We start from the raw sequence: 21,446 nt of genomic DNA on the forward strand, positions 1-21,446 counted from the left end.
AAAGTTTTGTGCTGCAATCAGGCTAACGTGGTTGCACTCGAACCAACACGGTGGTCAATGCAACAAAATATTGTGTTGCACAATGACAGATGGTGAAGCTACGCAATGACAGATGACAAGGCAAAGGTTGTGTGATGTAGTCAGTAGAGCAACAGTCTCTGTGCTCATGAGTAAATGCATATAGTGCCATGTGTCGAGCTCTACACTATTGACCATGATAAAATTGAGTCTCATCATTACACCAATGTGGCAATCATGATGTCGGAAAGACTTTCGATGAGAGTGCAGTTATGCGCAAAATTCAAAATCTCACCCACCAACACGTCGCATCACGATCCCAAAATAGCCTCGAAAATAGTTCTACGATTGGTCCCAAGCAAACGTTGACCCTAACTTAAGTGCAAAATCGTCTTGAGCATCTAGTACACATGTAGTCCTCTTTTCTCCAAAAGCTTCTTAACAACAACAATCTTTGTCACCATTAAACTACTTGTGTACACGATGCCCAAAATGTTGTTGCACTCTCAAGATAGCATGTGCACAACACAGTGGACTCAATACTAAAATTCCAATGCATAACTTGTCAGCAGCAATTCAAAAGTATATTAAGCATAGTTTACTCATGGCATGTTGTTAAATTCATCTCACACTCAAGATTTTGATAGGTTTTCTTACTAAAGGGAGTTGGCGCCCTAGGCTAGATGCACTTCTTACATTGCCCATTCTCTTCATTCTTCATGTCTATGTGTACCAGTATCACCCTTGTACTGCTTGCGAGCATACCACCTATGTTGAATGAACCCTAGAGAACCTATTAAACAAATCTTGTACGTGTGGTTCCATATCCTCCAGATCCAATCCTCTCTCCTTGAAATATCTCCTCTCTGTGAGTCTACACAGATAAGTCATATTTCCTATGTTACTAGCATAATGTTGTAATGTTTGCATGACACCTCCAAGCACCATACCTCTCAAAAATGGAGTGCCTTCCTCCCCCAAGTGCGTAGCTCGTTCCTCTGCAATTCCATATCTCAATGATGCTTTCTTCTTCCAGGTCTCAACCCTATGTTGTCTCTTGTCTGATCGAAGCACAACAATTTTATGATCATCCCATATTTCGTCCCAATTCTTCACATTTGTTACACAAACATGACTAATAAGAAATGAATCTTTATCACGCAACTCCTCGAACAGTGTGGATGCATTGCCTATTATGGAATCGATCTATATAAATGCAATTGACTCCCAATCGATCATACTAGCTAACTCACAATTGATGGCATCCTCTTTAAGCAATGTCTTTGTGAAATGTAAAATCTGCTTCTTGAAATAATTGCATAGCTGATCCGTGCTTTCTATTATGGTTCACATCTCTATCTCTGGAATGAGCTAAAACACAAGGACATGGAGATGACGGATGACTTGATAAGAAAATGTGGAAGGCAAGTCGATCGCCGCAAGGAAGGTACAGTATGCTCCATGGTCAAAACAATGTATGATTGGAAGAGCTTTATTCTACCTTTCATTCAAACAAATGGTGATGCCTTGACAAGTCATAGCAATCCACACTACTTCCATCTTTTTTTAAAGAATGAAAAACTAGTGATGTCGTGGCAACAATATTCTTATGATACAAAATGGGAACTTGAAGAACCTTATAGTCTCTTAACTTCAATTCCAAGAAAGGATATGTACTTCTATAAACGAATTCACCGGGAAATCTAAGTGTGAAATAGAAGGCTTAAAAGATTTTATTACATTCAAAGGAGAATTGCTTTGGAGATTTCTTGATTGGAAGCCTTCTTGGAAGGAACACACTCCTATTATAGTTAACAAGACCTACAAGTTGAAAATGTGAGAAGAGGATGTTGAGGAACAATGCCCCATGTTTTGGCCAAATGTTGGTAATAATTTGCACCCAGATCAAGTCTAATGAATTCAAATCGCTACTCCCACATCCATATTATGCACCAAAGAAGAAAGAGTTCATGCCACATGTAGATATAAAAGTCCATTATTTTGTCATAGTTCAACCATCGGATGATGAATGTTGAAGTTTTGGGTTGCAAAAGTGGTGTACATGAGCCTGGATGACCAAGGGAGAGCTACAACATTTACAGCAGTATGGTATGAGCCAAAGGAAAAGAAGGAGAATATGGACAACAACACACTGTATGCTCATTGTATGAAAAAGGAATGGGTCCCAAAGCAAGAAGCAATTTCAGAGAGATATTGCAATTTTTGCATTATTAGTGTAATATCATAGAGAGATATTATTAGTGTAATATTATAGAGAGAGATTACAATTTTTGCATTATTAGTGCAATATTATAGAGAGATATTGTGAAATATATTATGTGGAGATGACAATGCAAGAGAGAACTTTTGATTTTCAAATGATACTTTCATTAACTAAACTTCCCTTTTGTGATGGATTTTTTGGATTCGTCCAAAGATAAAAAATTAGTCCAAAATTAATGAAATATGTGTTAAAGGAGTTACAAAATCTTCAACCCATCTTAAGTTCTTTTCTTTTCATGCACTGGCTATCTAAGAAACCCATCTCCATGGATGGTTGCCCCCCTTTTCTCATCATAAGAAGATTCTCATGGTCTATGACTCCGCAAACTCTGACTCATATTGCAATGTTCTTCCATTTTCAATATGTGCACGTTTATGCCTTCCATTGATAGGATCTAGACACTAACTCAAATTATCATCCATTTGAATGCAATCATCATCTTTGACATCAATCCTTAATAAATAAGCATTTACCACCCTCATCACCTTTGTAAATATGACTTTCAAAAAGTTAATGCATCAAGTGGGAGACAAGGACAAGAATCAATGTCTGAGTCAGATGCTAAGAAATGTTGCTTTATCCGAGTACCACTACTAGGAATTTGAATCATAATGTTTGCATTCTATATTGAGTTGATGTGAATACTTTTCTTGACTTCTCACATATGACCATATCTTACCTTTCACCATGCTTTTAAGTTTGCCACCAACAAGAAAATATTTTACCAACTCATCTTGCAAGAGCTTGTAAAAAGAGAGATTGTTTAACAAATGGGCCATTGCAAGGAAGCAACCCATGCTGTCACAATCAAAGGGATAAAAGGGAAGGCTATAGAGGTGAAAAGGGAGAAAATAAATACTAAAAGAGCATTTTTTAAGGAGAGGAAAGGGGAGAAGGTGGGGCAAGTAGGGAGCTAGAACTTATAGAAAGAAGTGAGCCCAAACCTCAATGAGTGGTTGAAATGTCAGGCACACCATCATCTAGAGCGAAAGCATTGGTAGTCAAGATGTTGGTATAGAGGAGAATGTAGAGACACAAGGTCTAAATACCATTATTAGTATTGCGAGAGCTTATAAACACCCTTGGTCATGGCAACATCTATTTTGCATCTATTGTGATACTTGGAAGAGTTAACTCTTGAAAGTTGACGAAATACCTATCTGACTTTTGAAATACCCTCAAAATACCCCTTCGTGCAGCTCGTCTTCTTCTTTTTAGCTAAAGAGGTGGACCAAGGACTATGCCATGCTAGATTGTTGCATCCTCGAATGGGCAAGCTGAATTTACACAAATGAATTCGCCTCAATTTGCATCATTGGCTGTTGCCTCTGTAGGACTTGTCTGGCCCCCTCTGCACCTCTCGAGAGATCCAATTGCCTGTCATCCGTCCTGTCGGACTAGTTTTTTCCAATGAAAACCAATCTGCGCAGGGGTGCGATGGTTGGCACCTCCAAAATGCAGTATGCATTTTTTAGCACTAGCCTCGTATTGATGCACCATCCTCTTCATGCGTGTGCCCCTAACTAGTTCGCCACACAGAAGCGCTCATGCAAGAGCATGTGCACTGGCATTTAGAGAAACATTCGTTTTTTATTCAGAGTTACACGGGCGGTAAGCACTTTGAGAGTAGATCCTAGAAAAAGAAATTAATTCATATATGGAAGATGATGTCTATTTTCATGCAAGAATGTCTCGAAATGCTTTATTTGTTATGCGAAAATCAACTAGAATGTCCCGATTCCCGAATCAGATTTTAGTGTGCTAGTACAAACACAAATCTAGACAATTATCACCTGACTATGTATTTGAATGCAACCCAAGGCCATGCAGCACACCTGCAAATTGACATAGCCCAATAATACATACAAAGCAAACACGCAACTTAGACACCGAGCAACAATACAAACAAAGCGTAACTTAGACAATGAGCAACTGCATGCAACCTCTCCAGACCACACATGCACACCTCACAAACAACAAAACAAACACGTAGAGCTTGAGAACATGAACCCGAACACAGTACAAACATTGGACCACAACAAGCAATCAAGCAATAGTAGACCCAAAAAACCATGCATATTCACAAGAAAAAACAACCAGCTCACAAACGTATGCAACGGTGCAACCCAAACCTCTAGCGATACCGAATAACAAGGATCGGAACAGACACACCCGTGCAGCCAACTCATAGAAAGAAGTGTAGTACAGTAGTAGCGAAGGACACACAGCTCGTGAGAGCAAAAGCAACGACCGAACAAAAGCAACGACCGGACGTACATAGAAAGGACATCTAGAAGACAAACAGAATGAAAACCACTGTGAGAACTCTACACAAATAAGGCTTAAAGGCTGCAAGCCATCCCACCATACCTTTCTGCCGAGAGCATTTCTGCTCCAACGTCACATATAGATAATAGCAGTCGCCACGGATCTCTTTACTGCGCTTTGTGTCCAGTCATCAATCGCTTCATGACAAGCCTCAGATTGTCTGCACATGCTACATTGTGTTTAGAAATCAGAACGCTGTCACATCAAGCCCTTCATGATAAGCTCTCGGATTGACAGCACATGCTACTGACGTCAAATGATCCTGACTGCCTCGTTGTGGATAGTCCCACACTCCCATTGTTTACCAGACTAACCAGAGACCTAAATAACGCCGTGCGCAGCTTTTGAAGCCTTTCTACAGGGAGAAACCTTTTAACCCATATCCCACCATCCATGGATCGTGCTAACTGTTTTGTCAATTGCCCATTTTGTCAACTGCACCTCACAGCAATCACGTGGACGCTGCCAGGAATATCATGACCGTTCGTCGAGCAAGTCATGTGAGAGGAACGAACAGGACGCACGATTGTACCTTTCGGAGCACTGTAGTCTGTACACAATCACGCACAAAAAACCAAAGGCGAATTAGGCGATTCAATAACAAGAAAGGGTGACGCACTCCTGGGAACCCCAGTGACGAGTGGGACACTTGCCGTCAGTTTCCGATGGTCTGGGACAGATTCCCAGGTAAGGTTGTTGGCTTTCCAAAGGTAAAATAGGTATTTCTTTTTTTCCCTCCCCTGAGGAGGGAAGGCTTTAGTAAAGGTGTTTCTGTTTAAGAAAGGGAAAATGATACATTTTTTTCTCCCCCTTGCTCTCTCTTCTTGTTCCATTTTGGTTCCCATCTTTTTCTCCCTCTTTCTCTCTCTCTCTCTCCTCTTCTTCTTCTTCTTCTTCTTCGTAACTTCCATGGAGTACTTTATTTCACGAAAGAGAGTTAAAGGCATCGACATCGACATCTACACGTAACAGCTATAATGAAGAACAAGCACTATTCAATAAAACATCAACGAAGTGCTACCATTGCGGAACGATGGGTCACCAGACTGAAGAACAAACCAAAGTGTCACCATTGCAAGAAGCTGGGACACAAGGAAGAAGATTGCAGATCGAAGAATCAGCAGGTCAACTACATAGCATCGTCATCAAGCCATGAGCCAAAAGGTGACATCAATGGAATGTATTGAGAAACAAAAAACCTTGCCAACCTTGCCTATATTTTGTAAATCAAAACCTGACCACCTGAGAGTAGCCATGTAGGCACCCAGGGGAGGATTTGATCTTGTAACTCACATCTGACCACCTTGCAGTAGCCAAAGGATCATGGCACCAAGGGGAGGTGTTAAGAGTTATGGTGCCATGAGCACATGTAGAGCAAAGGTATGAGTAAAGGGCAAGCTGCCACATGGCATGGAGGAGATATCCCACGTGAGTAAGCATATGGATGTAAGTACCCTCACCTATAAAAGGGAGGTTCATTTGAAGTAATATCAATCAAGCACTTTGCACTATCTCAAGATTCTCTTTATGAGTCCAAGCTAATCTATCTTGGAACCTAATTGACTTGAGTTATAGATCATGATCACTCTTAGGATTCATCCACCTTAGATTAGTGTTGTCATTAGAGTAGATTAGGTCCATAGGAGAGCTCGGTCCATGTGCTTTAACAACCTCCAACATTGCTATCAGTTTCTTTGGGTTCGTGACACTCTTGTATGTCACAACCCACCGGATCACATCTTCACGGGCTACATTGACTAGCTTCACATTCAAATGCCTCTTTTATAGAGTATTTGCATAGTCCACGGCAACTTATGACATGTTTAGCATGCTGCAATACACACCAGGGGTTTTTTTATCGAAGCTATACTTATATATTAATATAAAATTATGGCAAAAGTGTAAATTGAGCTAATTTTTTTAGTTTCATAATATTGATAGAGCATATTACAATTTTACATATTTTCTTTTGAATTTCAAAGACAAGGTTGTAAATCATGGCGAACTTCAAAATTTTTCTCATAAAAGTTTCAAATCTTGGTGAATAAACCTTAGTATTTTTATCAAAGCATTAAAATTTTTGACACCAACATAAAATTTTCACTTCTTAACGAAACTAAGAGGGAAAAATCATCCATGATACACACAATTCTCGACGTAGCCATATTTCGATCGGCCAGTCTTTGATCGAGGTGGACTTTACTTTCTGCATATTTCCATCCTCTTCCCTTCAGCCTATCTTCTGAGTTTTATTCCCAAAGGCAAAGGATGGCTCACAACTTAAGAAGGGGAAATACACATTTATGTATAGGATCATAAGTTGTACTCATTGTACAGGCTTCCACTATCTAGTCATTGTGCTCACAGATGCACATACTACTCTGATTCTTTTCAGTTTTCTTCTTAGAGAAAAGTAAAATAGAATGTTACCTTTTAAAAGAAGCATAGTTCCAAAAATTCATGTAGGCACCCTACTCATCATAAGAGAGTAAATTTGAATTACAAAAGAAATTATGGGGCCATCCTTAAAAGATGGCAATGCTAAGTGAATTAGTACTTGTGGAAAATGTCTTTTCAAAAGGACAAGCTTACAAAATCAAGCACTCCTTTGGGTTTGGGATAAAAATTTTGGCGACGATGGCATTTCAAACTTTTTGGAAATATGTGTGTATATTAAACAAAATGACAAGGCATGTTTTATTTGAATATTGTGTTTGTTGAACTATGAAGCATAGCTATGATTATGAAAATAAGAATATTATTGAGTTATAACTAAGTTTTTCCATTGAAAACGTAGGGCAAAGATATCTATGTTAGGAGCCTATCATTTTTCAAGGGAGCATCTCCCAAAATCAAAATCATTACTTGTAGGTCTAGTGAATGTATTATGAAAAGCTCTATTTTATGTGGAAGAATCTGGGGATGGGATGATATATTGCTCAAATTGTACCAACCATGTGCATTTTGGCATATACATGCATTGGGTTACATGTTATATTTAAGACTTTCTTTGGGGTTGAGAATGCTCTTTATTAAGTTACATGTATGCATACACACACACACACACACACACACACACGTACGTACATACATACATACATTAGTGATTCTTTTATGATGTAAATCTAAAAACTAGTATTTGTGAGCTTTGGACCTGGTTTTTGTAAATCTAGAATCTAGATTTCAACATCTAGAATGTGCCTAGAATTTAGAATCCAGAATAGGTCTCAAGTATCAATCCTCTTTTTTTGTTTTCATTCTAACACAATAGTCAACCAGTTCTGTTATGCACTTCTAGCATCAAAGCATTCTTCAGTATGGCCATTCTCTCAAAGCTTTTATGGTCAATACTTACACAAAGGCAAATCTTTAGACTAATCTCCCCTTACCCATCATCATACTATAAAAGCATTGATACGATGTTTCCTCTCTTCCTCCCTACAATTATTGCATTGGATTTGGGCTCAGGAGTAAGAATTCCTAGAATAAAAATCTAGATTGTAGATAAACGTATCTCTTTAATGCAAAAGAAGTGCAAAACCATGACCATTCTCAAAAAAATATGCAAATAAGTAACATAATTATAAAGCGAATTGATAAGTTTTAAGAGAATATATAGTTTTGTACATGTAGTGGGTCACATTTCACCCTTCTTCAATCTCCCAAAGTTGATGGTGCTAATTGTAAGCTAAGTTTTGAATTTGATTCTTCTTGCTCCATTGCTAGCATTTCATTCTTACCGCTTTTTCTTGTTTTCCATGATCCCGCTATGGGTGCTACTTTGCGTTCAATAGTGGGTCGGGGGTCTGGACGCTAGTGTTACTGTTGACAGACTAGTCTCTTCATGGAGGACACCAAATGGGTGTATTCCTCCCATAGTGTTTATAGTGCATCTATAGTCTTACCTCAAGCATGTACACATGTACATCCAAAGAATGTTGAAGGTGGACCAACTCATGTACTCACATAGTCCTCATGTATAACCATCCCAAAAACATACAAGTTTGTATCTTTTATACTTTCTTGGGGAAGATAGGATTCCTAGCAATTCTATGATTGTTATTCCCATTCTCAACCATCTGTACTACAGCTATGAAATCTCATAACAAATTTCACACACTCTTTGGTAGTTCTATGTGCTTCGGTGCCCATTGTATATCTTTTATGCATGTTAGTATTGGAGTAACACATAACACTGTTGAATAGTTTCACTTCTAACCTATAGTCATCCACCATATTTCCACTAAGTTAGCATAAGTTGACCAGCATCAATATACTCAACTGTAAACTTTGTAGCCAAATTGTGCATTCTATGAGGCATATCCCATTGTAGCATATAAGTATAACTAAACCGACAATGGTTCATGAAAAGATGGGGGATGAGTGGGGGATATACTCCTAATCTCTTTGGATGCAACATCAATAGATTGTAAGGAGTCCTTTTTTTACTAATATTGTCATATAAACCTCATCATTTTTCCAAATAAACCATTGTCATCCTTTCTCGGGGCTCATTCTAGCACAAGTGGGTTTTACAATCCCACAATAGCTTGATTACATGCCCAAGGTATAATTGACTACTTCATAGTGTGGATCTGCAGCCCACAAGAAAGTTGGCTATTTCGCCAAGTAACCAACCGATAGCATAGCAATCTGACATGTCTGACCATGCACCATTTGGTATAGGGTATGCATCATTTCTCGCGTGCAGCTCTGGTGCAAACCAAGGAAATCATGACTTGGAGCAAGCACCTAAACTTGCTCGACTTACTCTTAGTCTAGTGGATACACCTTCCCTAGTCAATAATGCTCACATGCACAGATTTCCCATCTGGAGTGAAATCTAGCATGTAATTGCCGGCATTCAAGTCAATGTGTCTGAACCCCCGCTCATGCACTACCTTCATTGCACTAGCAATAGCTGTGCAAATTGGAAGAGCATTCTCACAAATTAGGCATGCTCGCATCTGACTCTGTGTATCATGCCACCCATGCCAAGGTTGCTCGCGGGGGTTGCCTCGTCTTGCCTAGTTTGGATAATCATGATACATGGAAGGTAGACTCATGACCATGTCATGAATACTACCTCCATTGAAGTATGGACTGATTAACCAGAGGTCGCTCACATGTGTGTAACCAATGGCTTGACACCTAGCCCTATATAGGCATTATGGTCATTGCCAACTGTGTCTTAAATGATTTTCTATGAATACTCTCTAATATTGGCATTTCCTAATGTAGTCATTCTTACATATGTATACTCTAATAGAATTTTTTTCATGTATGTATGCATTAATTTCTACCTCCAAAACCCAACGATCATCAATCTGTTTTAAAGATTTGAATGTGGTATTCCTTTCTTGAATCCTCATCAATGAAGCTTCATATAAATTTTATACATGGAACTGTATGTTTGGCAAATATCCTCACAAATATTTCATATTATGAAGGTGAATTACTCTTCATGTGAGACCTATATAGAACATACTAGTCTAGTGTTCTATATAAGTTTAGGACATATAGAACATAATAGACTAGTGTTCTTTATAAGTTTAGGACAAAATTTTATCACCCATACATCTTCCATTGCAGAATCGATCACCACTTCTTTCTCCATCCACCTGGTTGATGACCTCTTATGGTGTATAAAGAGTTTGTAAAGGCCTAATACTTCTATTTGACTTTTCTCCACCTTATTTCATGTCTAATGCACTAAATTGTGTCCACTAATTAGTGTATATGGTGGCTTGGTTGCCATGTATGGTCATTGGACAATTCTACCTAGGCTGAAGTTAATAAACTCATCATTATGATAGCAATGCCTAACCCTATTAATTATAAAACTTCATTTAAGTAAGCCTTATCAAAGAATATATATTGAATATAGGGAACTGCAGAAACTTTGTAGTGGACAAACATATTTGGAGCATTAATATTCTTTTGATATCTATTATAGCTAGATTAAGCAACATTAAGTTAGCCATGAGTTTAGAACTTGATTTGGTCTAAGAGAGTCCTAAGTAGAAGAATGAAGATGAAAAGAAGATGATAGTTTCCATAAATCAAATGCCTCTTTAATGAAGTTCACGTTCATCCTTGGACTCACTAAAGGATAGTTTGCAACAAGGAGAGTCTCACTCTAGTTGTATCATTAAGTACCAATGTACAATTCTCTATAGTTGTGACTTACATTTTGTGCTAGCCTAGAGTGCATTATTTGTAGTCGACTCATAATGGGTGTAAGTCAACCTACACATACTAGCATAATGTCACTTTGTTTCAAACAAGCTACAATAACCAACTTGCAATAATTTGTAGCAAAACCTAACAAAATCCATACATAGTGACTTATAAAATTTGAAAGGAAAATTTAAGCAATTTTTCAATTGGAACAAGACTTTGTAATTATTCATGTGCAAGTTTACAATGTGCATGTTTCATTGAAATCATAATTCACTACTTTTATCAATCAAACAAGATGCATACGATCAACAGCAATGGGGTGGGTGCCGTGTGCATGGTATGTACATAAAAGAACATCAAGGTATAATGAAGGCAACAAAATTTGGATATGCATGTAGAGATGGTATCTTAAGAACATTCCTTCACAACTTTTAATTAATCATCACTACTACCACTAGCCTCTTTTCTGACATTGTTCATCGAAGCTTTTCACTTTATTTTGCAAGGAAAATGATGTGCATCGATATAAGCTGAGAGATAGTGGGACACCAAAAGTTTGTCGATAATAACGTCCATATAGATGTCCATAGTACCATCACTATTATTGTTAATGTCTAGAAGTAAGTGTCAATATTAGTGTTGATAAGCTCTCCAAAAAACACACATCATTGATAAAAGTGTCAATAACTATCAAGCACATTGCCACAGTGAATTAAACCCAACATTTGCCAATAATAAAAGCCATTGGAAAATAAATATATATTGTATCAGTGTTGCTCTTCATCCTTTAATAAATTGAAGCCTCAGTGGAGTCTTCATCATAAGTTTGATTCTCATCCTCTTGATCATCCATGGCCAGGTCTCGCATATCTTTAGCATGTAGATCGAGGTCCCCAAAATCAGTGTCTAAGAAACCCTCTGGGGAACTCAAACTATCTTCAAGTTCCAAAACTCTAGTAGAAGGGGTATTAAGACTGTTAGCTTCCAATCCATCTATTTCTTGATCTTCCATTTCAATCCCTATTTCCACGACATGTCAGTTTCTAGGTGCAACTTGAATCACAAACCACCACTCGTTGTCCACTCGATCAAGTTGAAAGACCACCTAAGTCAAAAATCCATGATATGTTCATGCAAGCTTTAATGAAGTGGAAGGACAAATGATATCCATATAAGAAAAATGCTTACTTGTTCATAGTACGTGGGTAGCACAAATGTGTTAGTAACATCATCCCAAATTTTTGTTGGGTAAATGGTGGTTGGATCCTTTTCCATTTGCAGTAAAGGCACCCTTTAAGTTATGCATGTACCTAGTTGGGGTTTTCATACCCACGATAACACTCTTGACCCAGGCCTCTTGCCTACACGGTTTTGTTTTGGCCAAAATGGTCTTTTGGTTTTCATGACTTTCAAGTCCTCTTGTGCTTTTGGTCTATCTCTATCCCCAATCATATGTTTTCACATAATTTTTGACACATTTTTAAATATATGCATTGGGTCCAGTAGATATGTGACTTTATGATGCCTCCAATGAAGAGTGTAAAATATGGGAAGATTTAAGAGTGTGACTTTATGATGCCTCCAGTAAGGAAGAGTGTAAACTATATACATTGGGTCTAGTATATATGTGACTTTATGTTGCCTACAATAAGGAAGAGTGTAAAATATGGAAAGATGTTGCATGCCAAGTCGAGGTGTTTTGACTGTGGATCATGCCAAAGGTGCTCCCAATCACTGGATCTCATGACTGTAGGAGGAATAGGAGCTAGTTCTACCTCCCCAAAGATGGATCCACTCGATATGGATGTTCCATAGGAAGAAGCCGTATGTGCTTTTCATATACCATCTTGGAAATATTTTTGAGTACTGATTGCACAAACTATCTTCGATTTTTTGAGTACCGATTGCACAAATCTATTTTTTGAGTACCAATTGCACAAAATATCTCCACAATATGGAAATGCATTGCATCTGGACACTTGGAGATCTATTAAAATTATGGGACAAAAGAAAATAGTCTTGAGAAGTGAACGAAGAACACAATCATGCAATCCGGGATAATCATGCATTGTCCACATTAGAATGCCTTTTACTTGAGATGGTGTTGGCCCAAAAACTTTGAAATGTCATACTTGCATGCCATTCCATAAAATTTGCAACTCATCTACTAAGGAGGCTAGATATGCATCTATGTTCTTCAACTTGTGTTTGCTTGGCGCAATGAGTGCCAACAGTTACCACAACATTCCTCCTTGGCTGACCATAAACAAGGAGATTGTGACTACTAGCCACGTGGATCATGATGTGGACTGATGTCCAAATTGACTAACACTATTCATAGCCAATCCAAGACGCAACAAAACTCTAGCCACTTATTTTCTATGTGCCTCCAAGCCTTTCCATTCGCCAAGGATCCTTAAGGTTCCATCCATGGAGCAATTGCGAGCATGCCAATACATAAGTCCAACTAATTGAATGAAATAGATGTGAGATGCGTGTTGAGATGGGCATGTGTCATTGCACCTTTCCCATAATATTGTATCCTTGTGTCTCCTACCGGTATCGAAATGCACCACATTGGGGACAAGTTGCAGAGTGCTCATATGTTCCTTTGTAAAGGATGCAATCTTTGGGACATGCATGAATTGACTTATAATCCATGCCTAATGATGCAAGCATTTTCTGTGTCCTGTGGGAATTGTGTTTCCTTTTGGAAGTATTATTTGAAGTAATGTGAGACATCAATCCATTCAATGAATTCAAAGCATCAAATTGGAAGTACATGCAATGAAGCTATACTTTTAAGTACATCAGAATGCTTACCAAAATAGGGATGAAATGCTAGTATCTGACCATCCATAGGTTTCTTGTAAATTTAAGATCACGAGAAGAGTGCCGCAAGATGAGATTTGCTTACCCTTCATATAACATGGTGATTGCTTCGCATCATAAGCTATCCTCTTCATGACTTGTTATCCTCCCTGATCTCTTCAACATCTTCATCTCTTTCATCTTAGGGTGAAGGAGAATTAAAGTAAGTGTTTATCATTTCTTGCATAATTTCATCCTCATTCAGTGCATCCTCCTTTTCAATGCTTGTATTATGTTGCTCTTATGCCTCCTGATCCTCCCTTAGGGCATTTCAATATCCTTGGGTCAAAGGAATCTATAGAGGGAGCACGTGCATATTATATCTCTATGTTATTACATAATCCATGCATGATGATTGTTACTACAGAAGATGCAAGCATAATATCAATACTCTTGCAAATGCTCTGTTCTGTTGCTATTTTCCATAAAAAAAATATCTTAAAAATTTGCCAAAGTCAATATTAGCATCCACAAAACCATCTATATTAGTGTCAAAAGACTACTGGATTGGCAAACAACATAATCTTGCTTCGATGATCAAAGGAATGCTAAGCTACCTCATGGAACTATCAGGGGAAACATAAACTTTGTACTCACAGAGCTTTATGTGGATAGAATACCATTTGATGTGAATTAGATAGCATATCTCCTTGATCTTAACTATGGATGATGCTTGGGGTTAAAAAAAATGCATCGGCATGCTTCTATCCATGCAAATGGTGGATGATGGGCATGATACTTTGCACGGGCCTCTTCTACTAATGAAAATGGTACTCGATGGGCATGATACTTTGCATGGTCTTTAAAATCACCTAGTTTAAGGCACGTGCAGAGTAATATGCCCATTGGGTACCATTTGCATGGGTAGAAGCACACTGATGCATGTTTTTGTATGCACATGCATGATCCATGTTGAAAATCAAAGAGACATGGTATCCTACCCATGAAAATGGCACCTCATGGGCATGATACTTTGCATGGCCCTCAAACTCACCTATTTTAAGGCCCATGTACCATTTTCATGTGTAAAAGCACACCAATACATGTTTTTGTATGTGCATGCATGTACCATGTTGCAAGCCAAGGACATATGGTATCCTACCCATGCAAATGGTACCCGCTGGGCATGATACTTTGCATTGGCCTTGAAATCACCTAGTTTAAGGCTTGTGCAAAGTATCATGCCCATTGGGTACCATTTGCATGGATAGAAGCACACCGATGCATGTTTTTGTATGCACATGCATAATGAATGGAAAAAATTAAGGAAACATGGTTACCTACCCATGAAAATGGTACTTGATGGCCCAGGCAAAGTATCATGCCCATCGGTTACATTTTGCATGGTCAGAAGCACACAAATACATGTTTTTGTAAGCATATGCATGATCCATGTTGAAAATCAAGGAAATATGATATCCTACCCATGTAAATGGTACCTGATTTTTTGTTAGACTTCCCCTATCCCTTTGCCTCTTCTAGCCTACATTCTAGTCCCCACTTAATGTCCTCATCCTCCTCCTCTTCCATCGATTCTCTTCTCATGCAATCGCCCTCCTTCTTTCCCATGGATCCGGAGAATGAATTCTTCAAATTCAAGACAGAGCTCGGCCCCCACCCACAAATTCCACATCCCACTAGCCTCTTCAAATTCCAAAGTAAGGCATGTACAAAGTATCATGTGCATCAGGTATCATTTTCATGGGTAGAAACACATCGATGCATGTTTTTGTATGCACATGAATGATGAATACAAGGAAATATGATATCTTACCCATGCAAATGGAAGCCCATGAGCATGACAATTTTTCATAGACCTTAAACTTGCTTAGTTAAGGTTCATCCAAAGTATCATGTGTACTGGGTACCATTTTCATTGGTAGAAGCACACCAATGCATATTTTGGTATGCACATGCATGATCCATGTTGAAAATCAAGGAAATATGGTATCCTACCCATGAAAACTAATATGATGGGCTTGATAATTTTTAAGGCCCTTCAACTCACCTATTTTAAGACCTGTCAAAGAATCATGTCCATCGGGTACCATTTACATGGGCAGAAGCACAACAATGCACTTTTTGTATACACATGCATTGCTTGTAATGTTAGAAAATAAAAATGGGTAGGCAATGCATGGATGAGGAGTTCTTATATGCATACTATACGGTACAAAAGCTTTGTTCTAATTACATGAAGAGAGCAAGGAATTTGTTCCCTTTTTCAATGTAAGTGCTTACTATGCCCATTTATCATCACATTCTTGAATTGAACAACTATTAGATATACTAACCTCTAACACATGTGCTTCTGAACAGGAGGATGGAGATGATTACTTGGCACAAGCTCGCCAAGAGGATGCCAAAGCTGGAGAGGCAAGAGAGGGGCAAGTGGAGAAAACGATGACAAGGGTGGGGGAAACGAGGATAGTAGCAGTGACTCTGACTAGGCTAGAGTATATATGATGTACATATGAGTAGGCTAGAGTAGTCGGATATAAAACTGCAAGAGAATATAGAAACATGAAATTTGTACTCATAGAAACATGAGATTTTGTACTCAAATTACAAGAGAATAATAGAAGCGCTTATTTTGATTGGAAGATCAACATTTTCTTATCGATTTAATATGGAACCTAATATTGACAGTTAGCAGAATGTAGAAAAATTTCCTCAATGTAATTTGTGTCGAAAAAGCATAAAAAATAGAGCAAATGATTGCAGTGCATCCAAGTTGTTGCTATCATCTAGGTCTTAGGGGTAGGACATAAAAGACCAAAGAAAGGAAGGAAGGTCTTTTGTGGAATGACACAAACGACGAGTATTATGTAAAGAGGTGCTGGAAAATGAAGCAACTGTTACAGATAAAACATGCTAAGGGATGCATCATTTTACGAGCAAAAACCTATGAGCAAGTTATTTGAGTGTGCTTTTCAAGAGATTTAAAAATTCGTAATTCTTTAAGAAACATGGTTTTTACACTTATTTTTACTAAAACTAGATCCCTTTATCATAAAAATATATAGAATAGTCATTCATTTTTACATAACATAAATTTTCTTATTCATAGATATCCTTTATACCCCTGGTATTACCTTTAAAAAAGTTTTGAAAAATAATTCCTTAATGAAACATCTCTCATAATCACTCTCAATGTAATAATATTATACATATATAGTTACTTACTAAACACATTTATATCAATATCATAAGAGCTTTCTAGTGTCTTTATAGCATAAATAACAAGATATTTAAGGATATGTTTCTAAAGAAGTTTAAATTACTAGAAATAAGTATTAACTTAGGCTTATATATCACTCCCATAAAATACATGTAGTATTTAATACTATATATGTAATACATGTAATATTTAATACTATGTAAAATACATGTAATATTTAATGCTATATATGCAAGATCTTTCAAAATATAACCCCATAAATGTGCTCAAATGGTGTTTTTTGGTCAATTTGAGTGGTTGAATGACTATATTTGGCCATTGGATGTGAAAGTTATGTTTCTTTAGAGAAACCCGATTGAATGACTATATTTGGCCATTGGATGTGAAAGTTATGTCTTTTTTAAAAGTGTTGTCCAAGGTAGTGAGGTTTCTTAAGAGAAACCCTTTCATGAAAATAGGTTGAGAGAGGATTTCCAATGTTACCCCCTATTAAGTAAAAGTTGTAAGAATAATCATAAGGGAATTTTCATAGAGAAGTCTACTCTACATGTGGGTTTCTTCAAAAGACATCCCATCATGTTACCATTCCTAAAGATTCATGTAAAGATTAGTGTATAAAATAGGCATTGCTATAATACCTTGCATATTTCTAAGGGAAACTATGTTTTATTCCAATCCATTTTTGCCATATTTTTACATAGTTGGAAGCTTTTATTTTTCCTTCGCTCAGACGCTCAAAATATTTCCCTTGGAAAATGGTCGTCCCCCATGCTATGCTAAGTAAAAGCAACACAATAAACATGCTACGACAAGTCAAGGCAAACACAAATAACAATGAGAAAGCACATAAATCTTAGAGGGGGTTAGGAAGACACAAGTAAAACAGGCTATGACAAATAAGAGATATTGAAACTCAAAAAATTAGCATATTTTACTTCAAGGATGTTAGATTGGATGGCTTAAAGTATCAAGGGTTTCCATGAGAATAAGGCACACAAAACTTGGGATCACATTCTGATAATTGTATAAATGCACACCAAGGGAAATAAATAATATACATAGGCCTATGCATAAAGTTGAACCATGCCTAAGATGAATGGCCCACAAAGATACTACTAACCACACTAGTCAACTATGGGAGCCATGCTATGAAGAAATTCATCTTCTAATGAAATTATGTCATTAGCTGATGCCCTAATTAATGAATCATTGTTGGCCTTTCATCCTTTCCTATATGGTTGAGAGGTTCAAACATTAATAAAGATATGCATTAGACATACTAACGTAAGATTAGAATACCACTTTATTATATTAAATAGGATAAAAACATTACTTAACAAAATAATTATTATCCACAAGGTTAAAAGTATTTAGAAAATAAAAATTCGTAGGCACATGTAAAAAAGTCCATGAGCACTAGTTAAACAGATGCATTGGCTAGACATATACGTTAGCTAGAAAATGGTCTATAATAGGGAAATAATTGGAAAAAAAAAAGTTTGTCCAAAAAAGTTTTTAAAAATTACTTTTTAAAATGAAAATTTAAAAACGAGACTAGTCTGTGTGTATGTGTGTGTGTGTGTGTGTGTGTGTGTGTGTGTGTGTGTGAGAGAGAGAGAGAGAGAGAGAGAGGTGTAGGGTGGGAGGGGGGTGTTTTCCTTTTAACAAGCTTTAGTAAGGCTTGAGAACCCAAACAAAATGCTTACAAAGGAAAACAAACAAATTGTAGCTCACACCAAGAATCATAAATTCAAATATATAGCAATAATTAAGGTCTGACACAATAATTAATCTCTGGAAATAATTAAGGTATAAATTCCAATATCTAGCAAGAATTAAGGTCTAATGCAAGAAAAAGACCAAGTTGTGATAATAGCTAGGACTTTTTCCATGAATGAAGGAGCTTTTGCACTTCTAAAATAATCAAATCACTTAGAAAGATATATATGAAATGTTATGAAATTGAGAGGAGGGTTGGGGTAAGGGGACTAGAATTTTTAGAACAACACCAAGAAAGCCCATTGGTCATGCCATGTCTCCCACATTTGGTACCCCTGGTCTATACTTACCAAAGTTAGAGTATACATCTTCATTCTTACACATTATCTATTCTATCCTCATGCAATAGCTTAATAATACTTATATAGTTTTCTCAAGTATCTTAAAGTGCTTTCATCTTTACTAAGCTATCTAAACCTGGCAAGATATTCAATCTTATTATCATTTTCCAAAATTTTGACATAATGTTCAAAATGATGGAGTTTTAGCTTTTGTAAGAGACTTCTAGAATGCAAGAGGATGAGGCAATTGTTGAGCTTTGTGGAATAAAACAATGGTGCATTTTTTTTGTTATTTGTTATAAATTGAGGAATTACCTTGCTTAATTCTTGAGAATCGACCATGTACTTGTAGGCCCTGACTTCCTTGTTCTATAAGAGTAATCTTGAATTGTTAGTTGTTGTATGTAGGTAGTAGTTATTAGTGTGTGTATCGCAACCAATGCTACAAGCTTTTTGCTTGAGCGAAATCTTTAGCAAGTAAATGTACACTAGCAATCTTCACATAACGCTGGCATTTTCCAATACAATTGTCAGTTAATTGCAAAAATGTTTGTAGATGAGGTAGGAAAATGATATGCATGCAATTGTTGGAAGGTGTGAATTCATGCCAAGTTAGAATCTAAGTAGCATCGAACCCAATCAAGTGATCACAACTCAATTTATCAAGTAAAATGTCAAATGTGAAGCTTCATTGCTTCTATAATGAGAACATGCTAAGCTCACTACTTAACACTACTTCAAGCATAAATTGGTCACTCGTTAATGAATATTTTTTCCCAATGAATGGGCAATGAACTCCTTGAGCCCCGTTAGAGGCAAGAGAATCTCAAGAAGATCATAGATGTGGTTCTCCAAGTAGGGAAATGCTTTAAAAAAAATTAGAGCAAGGGAGAAACTATTTTCAAGATTTGGTGATCATTGAACTAGGACACTGAAGTAGTCTTGATGGTTTCTATGAAATAAAAAATGATATAATATCTACCACAAGAAAACAAGAACTAAAAAGAGGATCAAAATTTGGTGATCATTGAATTAGGACACCAAAAGTAGTCTTGATGGTTTCCATGAAGCAAAAAATGATGGAATATCTACCAAGAGAAAAGAAGAACTAGAAAGGAAAAGTATCATACCCTTTGGCTAGTAGGTGACTTCTCGTCCTCGTCCTCTTCTCCCTCTTCTTTTCCTCTGTAGTCCCACTTCTAACTGGAATGAACTCCATGACCTAGTCTAGGGGGTTAGATTCTAGCTTGGAGTCGCCATCAAGCTGATCTTACTCAGGAAGAACTTTAGGAGCTCCCCCCTAGCCGTTTCTCACCTTAGGACGAAGTTCTCCTCATGGGATACTTGGCTTCATGCTTTGAGATTGATTAACATATCCAATGTCAATGTCCACCACTTGGTTAATTAATTATCCCTATCATATAATAAAATGCGAGTTAGTCACTAAGTGGTTCTTATTTTTAAACGTTTTCAATGTTTTTAAACCCTTCTTATATGTGTGCCTTTTACGATGAAATTCATAGCAATTCTACTTCTAGTGTTTTCATAAAGTGAGTGTGTTGGAAATACATATGCTATATTCTTTGGCCTTAGATTGTGATGCTAGGTTATTGTTCTAATAATAAGAACTAGATGTTTGATTGTCCCCCTATCACGTTTGTACCTACATGAGGGGTGGGTACATGGATGCATTAGTAGGAGTGAGGGGAGGGTTCCCCTGTGTGAGGGGTTTCCACACCTATTCAAGGTACAAGGACTTGCAATGAAGCATTGTTATCCTCCCTTGCATCATTAGCCAAGTTAAGATCTTTCTACTTTTGAATATTATGATTATATTATTATTATCATCACCTCGGGTCCTTATGACCAATTAGAGGAGAAGAAACCCTATACACCTTTTTATTCCATCCAGCTTTAAGATGGAGGACATGAAGCTAGACAGCTCATCCTTTTTACAGTCGTAATTACAACTAAAGGACAATGCCATTCATCCCTACCTCAAAGATATTATAAAGAATATTAATATGATATTTTGAAACCTTGGAATATGTGGTATGTAAAAGAATCTTTGGGAAATTTTCACCATATAAGTGTCGCAAAGTACAAGCTAAAGTTGGAAAACAATGAAGCATTTCCCAATGATTTCATTAAGAAATATGGAAGATAGCACATCCATTCAATAAAAGGGTTCTATTTTCTTTGGGAGTTATAAAAATCATCAGGGTTTTTAAACTCAAAAAGTGAAAATTTTGACACAAAAGGGGTGCTTGTATGATCTTAAATTAATAGAAGGGTGTATATAGATTATAAAAATCTACCGATAGAGGGTTTCATAAATACCTCTTGAATGCACGTGCTATATGGGGTGTTTACATCGTGAAAATCTCAAGGTGGTAACCATGTGATTTTTCCTTTTTTTTTCCTTTTCTGAAATTATCATAGAGATCAAGGTACGACATTTGTGATCATTCAAGAAGAGAGTTCCTATAAGTTAATCAAGAGCATAAAAGGTTTTGCTCAC

Source organism: Dipteris shenzhenensis, chromosome 29 (assembly GCF_047967505.1).
Source record: "Dipteris shenzhenensis isolate YYH24624 ecotype China chromosome 29, Dip_SZ_1.0, whole genome shotgun sequence".
NCBI lineage: Eukaryota > Viridiplantae > Streptophyta > Polypodiopsida > Gleicheniales > Dipteridaceae > Dipteris > Dipteris shenzhenensis.